Below are 10,322 nucleotides of genomic sequence, written 5' to 3'. Positions count from 1 at the left end.
TCGGCCACCGCTACGCCTGATGCATGCAGCGCGCTGGGATCCGCCTCGGATCGTGCAACTGCCTCGTCTGCCGCAGCAAAATCTCCATCGGATCCAGCGCCGAAGCTATCGCTCGGATCAGCCTGGGATCCCGCGCAGGTTTCGTCTGTATTCCCTTGCATAAAATGACGTCTAGAAACTGCACACTTGTCATCAAAATTAAGATTTTCTTTGGAACTAGTCAAATGATCAGCACTATTTAACTCGCCCCCGTGATCTGAACTAGGGATATAATCAGAGAGAAGTGCAATTTCTGCATGAAGTAAAGCTCCGGCATTTGGATGAAGTTTTGCAAAGGGGAATACTGTTTCATCAAAAACAACATCGCGAGAAATATATATGCGACCAGCAGAAATCTCAAGACACTTGTACCCTTTATGAAGATTACTATAGCCAAGAAAAACACATTGAGTGGAACGAAACTCGAGCTTATGATGATTATATGGACGAAGATTGGGGTAACAAGCACAACCAAAGATTCTTAGAGAATTGTAATCGAGCTTCTGATGAAACAATTTTTCCAAGGGACTAATATTGCCAATAACTTTGGTAGGGAGACGATTGATAAGATAAGTGGCAGCAATAAAGGCTTCATCCAATATTTTAGAGGCATTGATGCATGAGCTAGAAGAGATAAGCCTACTTCAACAATATGGCGATGTTTACGCTCAGCGGAACCATTCTGTTGATGGGCATGAGGACAAGATACATGATGAGCAATACCAATATTGCGAAAGAAAGAGTTGAGTTTCTCATACTCCCCTCCCAGTCACTCTGGACTGCAAGGATTTTTCTGTCAAATTGACGTTCAACGAATTTCTGGAATTCTTGGAAGATAGAAAGAACTTCTGATTTAAACTTAAGCAAATATATCCAAGTGAACTTGCTAAAGTCATCAATAAAACCGACATAATATTTTTTTCTACCAAAAGAATCTCTTGCATGACCCCATACATCACTAAACATAAGTTCCAACGGAGCATGAGACACACTATTTGAGTTAGGATAAGAAAGTTGGTGACTCTTTGCACACTGACAAGCATCACACACAGACTCAATGTTTGAACTAGATGACAATAGAAGATTGTCTTTATTTATAACTTGCTTAACTATGATCGAAGAAGGATGTCCTAATCTTTGATGCCATCTTGCCAAGGAGGGCTTGACAACAGAGTAAACTTGACGACGACGCTTTCGACTAAATGCTCCAGATGTGATGGGGTATAAGCCTCCAATGCATCTACTGTGATGAAGGAGCTCCCTCGTTGCCCGATCCTTTATGAAAAAATACGTGGGATGAGTTTCAAAGAAGACATTATTATCAGCAGTTAAACGAGACATAGATGCAAGGTTTTTGTCGGCTTGTGGAACATGAAGAACATCCTTTAGAACGGGATTACGTTTAAGATTAGGGGAATTAATAGATGCTTGACCAATATGACTAATATCCATACCTCCACAGCTTGCGGTGTGAATCTGATCATTGCCGTAGTACTTCTCCCTCATGGCAAGTTTCTCAAGTTCGTTGGTGACGTGATCAGTAGCACCTGAATCAGCATACCAGATGGTACCATCTCCTCCTTGCTCCCGAATCGCAGCTGCAACAAGACGAGCATCGGGAACATAGTCCTCATCATAACGGTGCCAACAATCCATGACCTCATGGCCTGCCTTTTTGCAGAGTTGACATCGAACACGTCCTTGAGAGGAGGATCCAGAGGGGACGTGGTTGTTGCTGTAGCCGCCCCCTCCAGAACAAGAGGAAGAAGAAGTGTTGTTGTAGCCACCTTCGTTTGGACGCGCCCCTTGGCCATTGCCACGGCCACGCCCGCCGCTGCTGTTCCCCCGCCCGCCGCCTCCCCCCCGCCCCCCCCCGCCGCTGCTGTTCCCGCGACCGCGCCCACGAGCAGACCCGCGACCTCGCGAGGCGGCGTTGGCAGAAGACTGCCGTATGTTGGTTCCGTGAAGAAGATTGAGGCGCGCATCAAAACTTAACAGCTGCGTGTATAGCTCTTGGACGGTGACAGGCTCCACCCACGCAGCAAGGGCCGACACGACCGGGTTGTAGTCGAGGTTGAGGCCGGCCAGAACCTGCGAAACAATTTCCCCGTTTTGCATCGCCACTCCAGTGCACGCGATCTCATCTGTCAGCGACTTGATCTTGACTAGGTACTCTGACATCGTCAAGTTTCCTTTTTTTAGATTGGTGAGCTCAATCCTTGTGTTTATGGCTTGAGCTTGATTTTGGGCAGAAAACATGGCATGGATCGCTGCCCATACCTCTGCCGGCGTCTGAAGGGTGACCACCTGCACAAGGATCTCGCGAGACAAGGAACCCATCAGAAAACCTTGGACTTGCTGTTGTTGTGCATACCAGAGGACGCGGGCGTAGTTCGCAATCTGCTCCTCTTTCCCATCATTGGTGATGGTGAGTGTCTCCGGCGGCGCTTGGCTCTCCGGATCAAGGTGGTGGCCCATCTGCGCGCCCTTGATTTGGGGCAGCACAATAGCCTTCCACATGAGGTAGTTTTGCCTCGTGAGCTTCTCCTGGGTTGGGGGTCCGATGGACATGGGATAGGACGAGCTGGAGGAGGAAGGGGCGAAGGTGGAGGTTGATGAAACGGATGTGGTAAGGGCACTCATGGTGCTGGATTGGGTGGAGGCGGAGGTCATGGCGAAAGTGGCGATGGGTTTCAGAAGTTTACGATGGGGTAGAACTAGATGCGATCCTCTTTCGATCTCTGGGAAGAAGATGCTCTGATTACCATGTAAAATAACTTGGGAAGCGTAGAACCCTTTTTTTGAGCCGCAGTTTTATTTATACAGATGATGCCGTGGCTTACAAGTAGATCGATCAAGAATTTGATCGAGAGTTTACAGAGAAGGTCGGTAACGAGAGGGAGAAACTAAAGAAGAGATAGAATAGGTTTCCAGGAGTTTAAACCTCTAGTCCTATCCTATTACAAAGTATTTCAACACTCACATCATCATCCACAAGATCCGAGACGAAGCGTGGAGTTGTATATATGGTAGCCGAGGCTCAACACTTGTGTGATATTACGCTCGGGAGAGTAGGCTCTCGTTTCGCCTTTGGGCTACTGACTTTATTAAAATCCTTGTTAATTAATGAAGGTGTCAATTCTTTTGCCCTAGCCGAGGCTCAACACTTGTGTGATATTACGCTCGGGAGAGTAGGCTCTCGTTTCGCCTTTGGGCTACTGACTTTATTAAAATCCTTGTTAATTAATGAAGGTGTCAATTCTTTTGCCCTAGCCGAGGCTCAACACTTGTGTGATATTACGCTCGGGAGAGTAGGCTCTCGTTTCGCCTTTGGGCTACTGACTTTATTAAAATCCTTGTTAATTAATGAAGGTGTCAAATCTTTTGCCCTTTTCAGAAAAGAAGTGCCGGCTTGATTGTATGGAGCTGAACTTGATTGGTGGTTGATAAATGAATTCAACGCACATGAGTACGCGCCACAGTGTTTAAAGCCACACCACACATCGCATATACACACAAGCAATCCCGTCGAAAGCGACAGTAGTAGCAGCAGGCAGTTACTAGCTTGTAGAGCATGTCATGTTAGCTGTTGCAATGTAGGAGTATCAGGCAATCACCAGTGGCTTATTTGTGTCTACAAAACTCGATCGTAGTAATTTTGGTTGAAAAGCTTACAGCAAGTGACCGCGGACAGAGGAAGCAGAGGAGAATGAAGTTAACAAAAGTCGGGTCGTTTTATTCCATCATCATAACCCAACATCTTTTATTTTATTCCATCATCATCCATCGAACAGGAACATGCATGCATGCGGCATGAACGCATCACGCACTCACCAGCTAGGCTAGCTATATTCTCATCTGATGGACGGCGGACGTAGCTATAGCTGAGCCATACATACTCGCTAGGCGGCCTGGCGCCTAGCAGTGCGGGACGGCGAGGCCGCAGGAGACGAGGGTCTCGCGCGCGTGGGGACTGGTGATGTAGCGGCCGAGGGAGGGGTCCTTGGCGTACTGGCAGAAGCACCCCTGCTGCGCGCGCAGGTTGGAGCAGCACGCGCGCACGCGCCGCTCGGCTTGGCACCGGTGGTGATCGCCGGCATGCACACCGTCAGCTGCCCCATCTCGCACGCGGCACGCGCTCCGCCACCACCAGCGGCAGCATCATGGCTGCCAGGAGGACCTCCTTCCTCATCGCCATGGCCGCCGATCTACTCTTCCCTCTCGCTATTGCGGTCGCAGAGGTGTACGTTGTGTGATGGGAATGGAAAAAGATGGTGGTGAGGAGAGGGGTGCTGGAACTCCTCGGGTATTTATAGTTGGCCTGGCCATGCACCGTCCGAATACGCGGCCATAGAGCAGATGGGTGATTAAGGCTGGTCATAGTGAGGAGTAACTTACTCTACTCCCTCGGTCTAGGTGACCAAAGCAGAGAGGAAAACGAGAAAACTTAACCTTTTTGTTAATTAATAGCATTGCATGTAATGAACTAACCACTGTATATCATGTTTGATAGTTTCAAGTCATTGAAAACATGCACGGTCCACATCTTTTATTGATTGATATGTCACAAAACAAGAAACGAGGAGGAAGTTAATGTACCGTGCCTAAGTGTTTTGGGATTATTTGGTTTTTATAAGGTGACTTGCATACCTAAACGAAGGGAGTATAGTGCATAGTATCATAAATTAGTATAATATGTGGTCTCATTTATTGCTATGCATGACACATAGTAGCATCACATTTATATATAACCATCTCGCTTCTTTAATTATCTGTCACATAAACATGTTTGCAAGTCCACCTTCATAATGCAAAGTAACATACTAGTAGTATTATAGATGGCTTCATTTATTAGCTCGTAGACTCATCTTGTATTGGAAAGCGCTATGTTACAGTAACATATTATGTTATCACCTCTCATTAATTACTTGCCACATAAGCAGAATTTTCTCGAAATACGCTATGTTACTAGCTACTCTATGTTACTACCTCTATAGTGGGTAGTAACATATGTGTAGTAACATACAACACTTCATTTATTAGGCCATAGACTCATCTTGCCTTAATATGTGTGATGTTACTCATACTAGTGGTAATTAGCTATGTTACCACATGCCTCTCTTTCTTCATTTATTGCTTGCTACATCATCCATTTTATCTAAACATGTATGATGTTACTACCTATATTACTTCCATTGTGGATAGTCTAAGTTACTCCCACTATGACTAGTCTAAGAGCATTATCAATCGCTCTCGTCCTGTGCAATTATCAGTTGAACACCCTGTGACTGAATTGCATTTGCACTACTAGTTCGACTTGACTACGGTCAGCAAAAGGTTGATGCATGCATGCATGCATGGCTGCACCTATGGACGTTCTGCATTGAAACCCAGTGGGTAGAGGGTCAGCGGGGTAGTTCGTCAATGATGGCTGCCTGCTGCCTCGCTCGGTGTAGTACTTCCGTCCACATCCATTTCCTTTGGTTGTGTTGAAGTAAAGAACGAGAGAGATAGACAAATAAATGCATCTAACTTCTCTTTATTGAGTAGCAATAAGCAACCTAATTAATAATAATCTCCCCGGCTGATCGTAATGACAGTATCATAGTTAGTATCATGCATGTCAACTAGGCAATTTTGATGATGTGTCATAGCACTAAATGAAGAAAAAGAGGATGTAGTATCATATCATGATACTGTATCATAATAAATGCTATGCTACTTTGTGTCATGCATGACAATAAATAAAGTGCTACATGATACTAATATATGATACTATGCATTAGGAGATAGTAACATACACTAATATCATATGCATGATACTACTATATGATACTCCTCATTACAGCCAGCCTTATAATTCTGAGAATCCCCCAAAAGTGATGTCGGAAGATGTGAGGAGAGTTTTTTTTGATATATAATGGTTTTTATTGACACATAATATGGCATCAAGGTGATACAAGCTAATGAGTAAAGTCATATAGTACAACCAATGCAAACTCGTACAAAGTACTACGCCGGTAAAAGCAAAGTCAAACAAGACCGTGACTATGCCTAGATGTATGGAGTGGAAAGCCTATACTCCCTCCAATAGAAAAATATAGAGCATAATATGTTTTCAAGGTTAAGTTTTACCACATGTTAGATCAATAATATATGGCATGCATGTTACACGGAGCATACCGTCAAATTTGTATATAAAATGAGTTCCTAATTTATATCGTACATCTCTTATATTAACAATTTTATCAATGGTCAAAGGTAACCTCGAAACATGTATTAGACCATATATATTTGGATGGAGGGAGTACATACATTATGCCGCCACCCATGTCGATAAAAACATCACTAGCAAGATGCTCCAAACTCGTACACACCACCGTAAACAGTCAAAGGACAGTAACACTTGATATGTTGTTGCAATTCCTTCTAAACTCTTGGAAAAATTGAGAAGATGGTATACAACATGCAATTAGTATTGTCTCCTTCATAACTAAGATGAGAAAAAACTTAATGGGAAATAACATAAGGGTGTACTTGCTTTTCCTGAAGGCGACAAAGGGAGGCGAACACGACTATGTTTGGGGCACGGACGGTGCCACCACCACCTCTCCATCCTTTGCTTCTCTGCTCTGCCCCCGTATGGTGTTTCTCTATTGTGGCCTTCTTCTAGAGTGTCAACCTATAGGGTGATGCCGCCCTGTGGTTGAAATCTTCACCTTCGCTACATAGGTGTTGCTCGTGATGATAAGTAGATCAAGATTGGTATCATGACAGAGCAACATTGTCGCGACTTTGTGGAAGAATGTCAGTGAGAGGACCACAAACACCGCCACCCACCCATTGCAGTGGTGGCCACGCCTGTAATGCCTCATTGGGGATCTACATCAAGATAGTGAAATTCAGGGGTATTTAGTTAGGTAGGCTAGGTAGGATTGTTGGGGAACGTAGCATGCAATTTCAAAAAAATAATCCTACAATCACGCAAGATCTATCTAGGAGATGCATAGCAACGAGAGGGGGAGAGTGTGTCCACGTACTCTCGTAGACCGAAAGCGAAAGCGTTAGGTTAACGCGGTTGATGTAGTCGAACGTCTTCACGATCCAACCGATCTAGTACCGAACGTACGACACCTCCGAGTTCAGCAAACGTTCAGCTCGATGACGTCACTCGAACTCTTGATCCAGCAGAGGGTCAAGGGAGAGTTCCGTCAGCACGACGGCATGGTGGCGGTGATGGTGATGTGATCCGCGCAGGGCTTCGCTTAAGCACTCGTGAATATGACCGGAAGAGTAAACCATGGAGAGAGACGCCGCACACGGCTTGGAAAAATTGGTGTGTCTCCAAGGGGTGCCCTACCCACGTATATAAAGGAGGGAGAGGGAGGAGGCCGGCCCTAGGGGCGCACCATAAGGGGGGAGTCCTACTAGGACTCCTAGTCCTAGTAGGATTCGCCCCCCTCCCCCCCCCCTCTTTTCCTTCTCATGGAGGTGGAAAGGGGGAAGGAGAGGGAGTAGGAGAAGGAAAGGGGGGTGGCGCCCCCTTCCCTAAACCAATTCGGCCTCCTCCCTTGTGGGGGGCGCACCAGCCCCTTGTGGGCTGGTTAGCCTCCCTCCTATGGCCCATATCTTTCCTCGGGGGTTTTCGGTAACCCCTCCGGTACTCCGGTATGTACCCGTTACACTCCGGAACCCTTCCGGTGTCCGAATACTACGTTCCAATATATCAATCTTTACCTCTCGACCATTTCGAGACTCCTCGTCACATCCGTGATCTCATCCAGGACTCCAAACAAACTTCGGTCACCAAAATACATAACTCATAATACAAATTGTCATCGAACATTAAGCGTGCGGACCCTACGGGTTCGAGAACTATGTAGACATGACCGAGACACATTTCCGGTCAATAACCAATAGTGGAACTTGGATGCTCATATTGGTTCCTACATATTCTACGAAGATCTTTATCGGTCAAACCGCAATAACAACATACGTTATTTCCTTTGTCATTGGTATGCTACTTCCCCGAGATTCGATCGTCGGTATCATCATACCTAGTTCAATATCGTTACTGGCAAGTCTCTTTACTCATTCCGTAATGCATCATTCCGTAACTAACTCATTAGTCACATTGCTTGCAAGGCTTATAGTGATGTGCATTACCAAGAGGACCCAGAGATACCTCTCCGATACTCGGAGTGACAAATCATAATCTCGATCTATGCCAACCCAACAAACACCTTTAGAGACACCTGTAGAGCATCTTTATAATCACCCAGTTATGTTGTGACGTTTGATAGCACACAAGGTGTTCCTTCGGTATTCGGGAGTTGCATAATCTCATAGTCAGAGGAATATGTATAAGTCATGAAGAAAGCAATAGCAATAAAACTTAACGATCATTATGCTAAACTAACGGATGGGTCTTGTCCATCACATCATTCTCTAATGTTGTGATCTCGTTCATCAAATGACAACACATGTCTATGGTCAGGAAACTTAACCATCTTTGATTAACACGCTAGTCAAGTAGAGGCTTACTAGGGACACTCTATTTTGTCTATGTATTCACACATGTACTAAGTTTCCGGTTAATACAATTCTAGCATGAATAATAAACATTTATCATGATATAAGGAAATATAAATAACAACTTTATTATTGCCTCTAGGGCATATTTCCTTCAAGGATTGCGTAGATTGCCCCTCCGCCATGCTCTCTCTCTCTCTCTCTCCATTTTCGCCCTTGTGATGCAAACCCGAGGCACACAACTACTCCATCACCGACTGTCGAGCTTCCCCACTGACGCTTACCCATTTGCCCCCACCTCTGAGCTTGCCATCCTCTTCTTGGCTCACCCAGACGGTAGTCCTCGCCAAAGCCCCCTCGCCCAGACCCGTGGTGAGCTCCCCTTTTACTTTCTTGTGGTGGTATCTTTGAATGTGTGATGTATAGTGATATGTGTGCAATGTGTGCAAATGCTGCCTAGCTTCTTAATTTGAAGTGTGCCAAGTATAATGCGATGTGTTTATATGTGTGCAAATATGGGCAGATGCGCATATGCACTCAATAAAAAATTGAACACACCCTCTATTCCTAAATAGCTACAAACTATTATCTATTTTTCATAGCCATGCCACCATGCCAGATAAGCAAGTCATGCATGTAAGTTATAAGTTTTTTTTGCACTAATCTATGCACACAGCATTGCCACACCATCAATTAATACATGTTGGTCATAAGTTAATTTTCTACACTAGACTTTTTATTGACAATATATGTGTTAGGCGATTGCAGCATACCTATGTAGTTCACCCTTCATGTTTTTGTTAGAAATAGCATTATTTTAACTAATTTTTTTCATATTTTTATACGCTTCCCAATTTCTATAGTTTTATAAGCTTACATTTGCTTTTCATCAGTTCTGGTTGTCTTAGGAACTATGAATGCATTTTTCTTAACAAGCTTCCTGATACGTCTCCAACGTATCTATAATTTTTGATTGCTCCATGCTATATTATCTATTGTTTTGGACTATATTGGTCTTTATTTTCCACTTTTATATTATTTTTGGGACTAACCTATTAACCGGAGGCCCAGCCCAGAATTGCTGTTTTTTGCCTATTTCAGTGTTTCGAAGAAACGGAATATCAAACGGAGTCCAAACGGAATAAAACCTTCGCGAACGTGATTTTCTCACCGAACGTGATCCAGGAGACTTGGACCCTGCTCCAAGGAACAAAAGAGGCGGTCACGAGGGTGGGGGCGCGCGCCCCCCTGCCTCGTTACCGGAGGCCCAGCCCAGAATTGCTGTTTTTTGCCTATTTCAGTGTTTCGAAGAAACGGAATATCAAACGGAGTCCAAACGGAATAAAACCTTCGCGAACGTGATTTTCTCACCGAACGTGATCCAGGAGACTTGGACCCTGCTCCAAGGAACAAAAGAGGCGGTCACGAGGGTGGGGGCGCGCGCCCCCCTGCCTCGTTGGCCCCTCGGTGCTCCTCCGGCGTACTTCTTCCTCCTATATATACCTACGTACCCCCAAACGATCAGAAGAGGAGCCAAAAACCTAATTCCATCATCGCAACTTTCTGTATCCACGAGATCCCATCTTGGGGCCTGTTCCGGAGCTCCGCCGGAGGAGGGCCGTCATCACGGAGGGCTTCTACATCATCATAGTCTCTCCGATGAAGTGTGAGTAGTTTACCTCAGACCTTCGGGCCCATAGTTAGTAGCTAGATGGCTTCTTCTCTCTCTTTGAATCTCAATACAAAGTTCT

At 45.1% G+C, this 10,322-nt stretch overlaps 2 pseudogenes; both read right to left on the bottom strand.

The window, feature by feature from the left end:
- Positions 1 to 2,021: 2,021 nt before the first annotated feature.
- Positions 2,022 to 2,160, bottom strand: LOC125532277 (annotated as a pseudogene).
- Positions 2,161 to 3,911: 1,751 nt separating this feature from the next.
- LOC125532276 lies at positions 3,912 to 4,284 on the bottom strand (annotated as a pseudogene).
- Positions 4,285 to 10,322: the final 6,038 nt, after the last annotated feature.

The sequence above is a fragment of the Triticum urartu genome, unplaced genomic scaffold, assembly GCF_003073215.2.
Source record: "Triticum urartu cultivar G1812 unplaced genomic scaffold, Tu2.1 TuUngrouped_contig_9545, whole genome shotgun sequence".
Classification (NCBI taxonomy): Eukaryota; Viridiplantae; Streptophyta; class Magnoliopsida; order Poales; family Poaceae; genus Triticum; species Triticum urartu.
The sequence above is the reverse complement of the archived record's forward strand: the minus strand, read 5'-3'. Positions and strand labels throughout refer to the sequence as shown.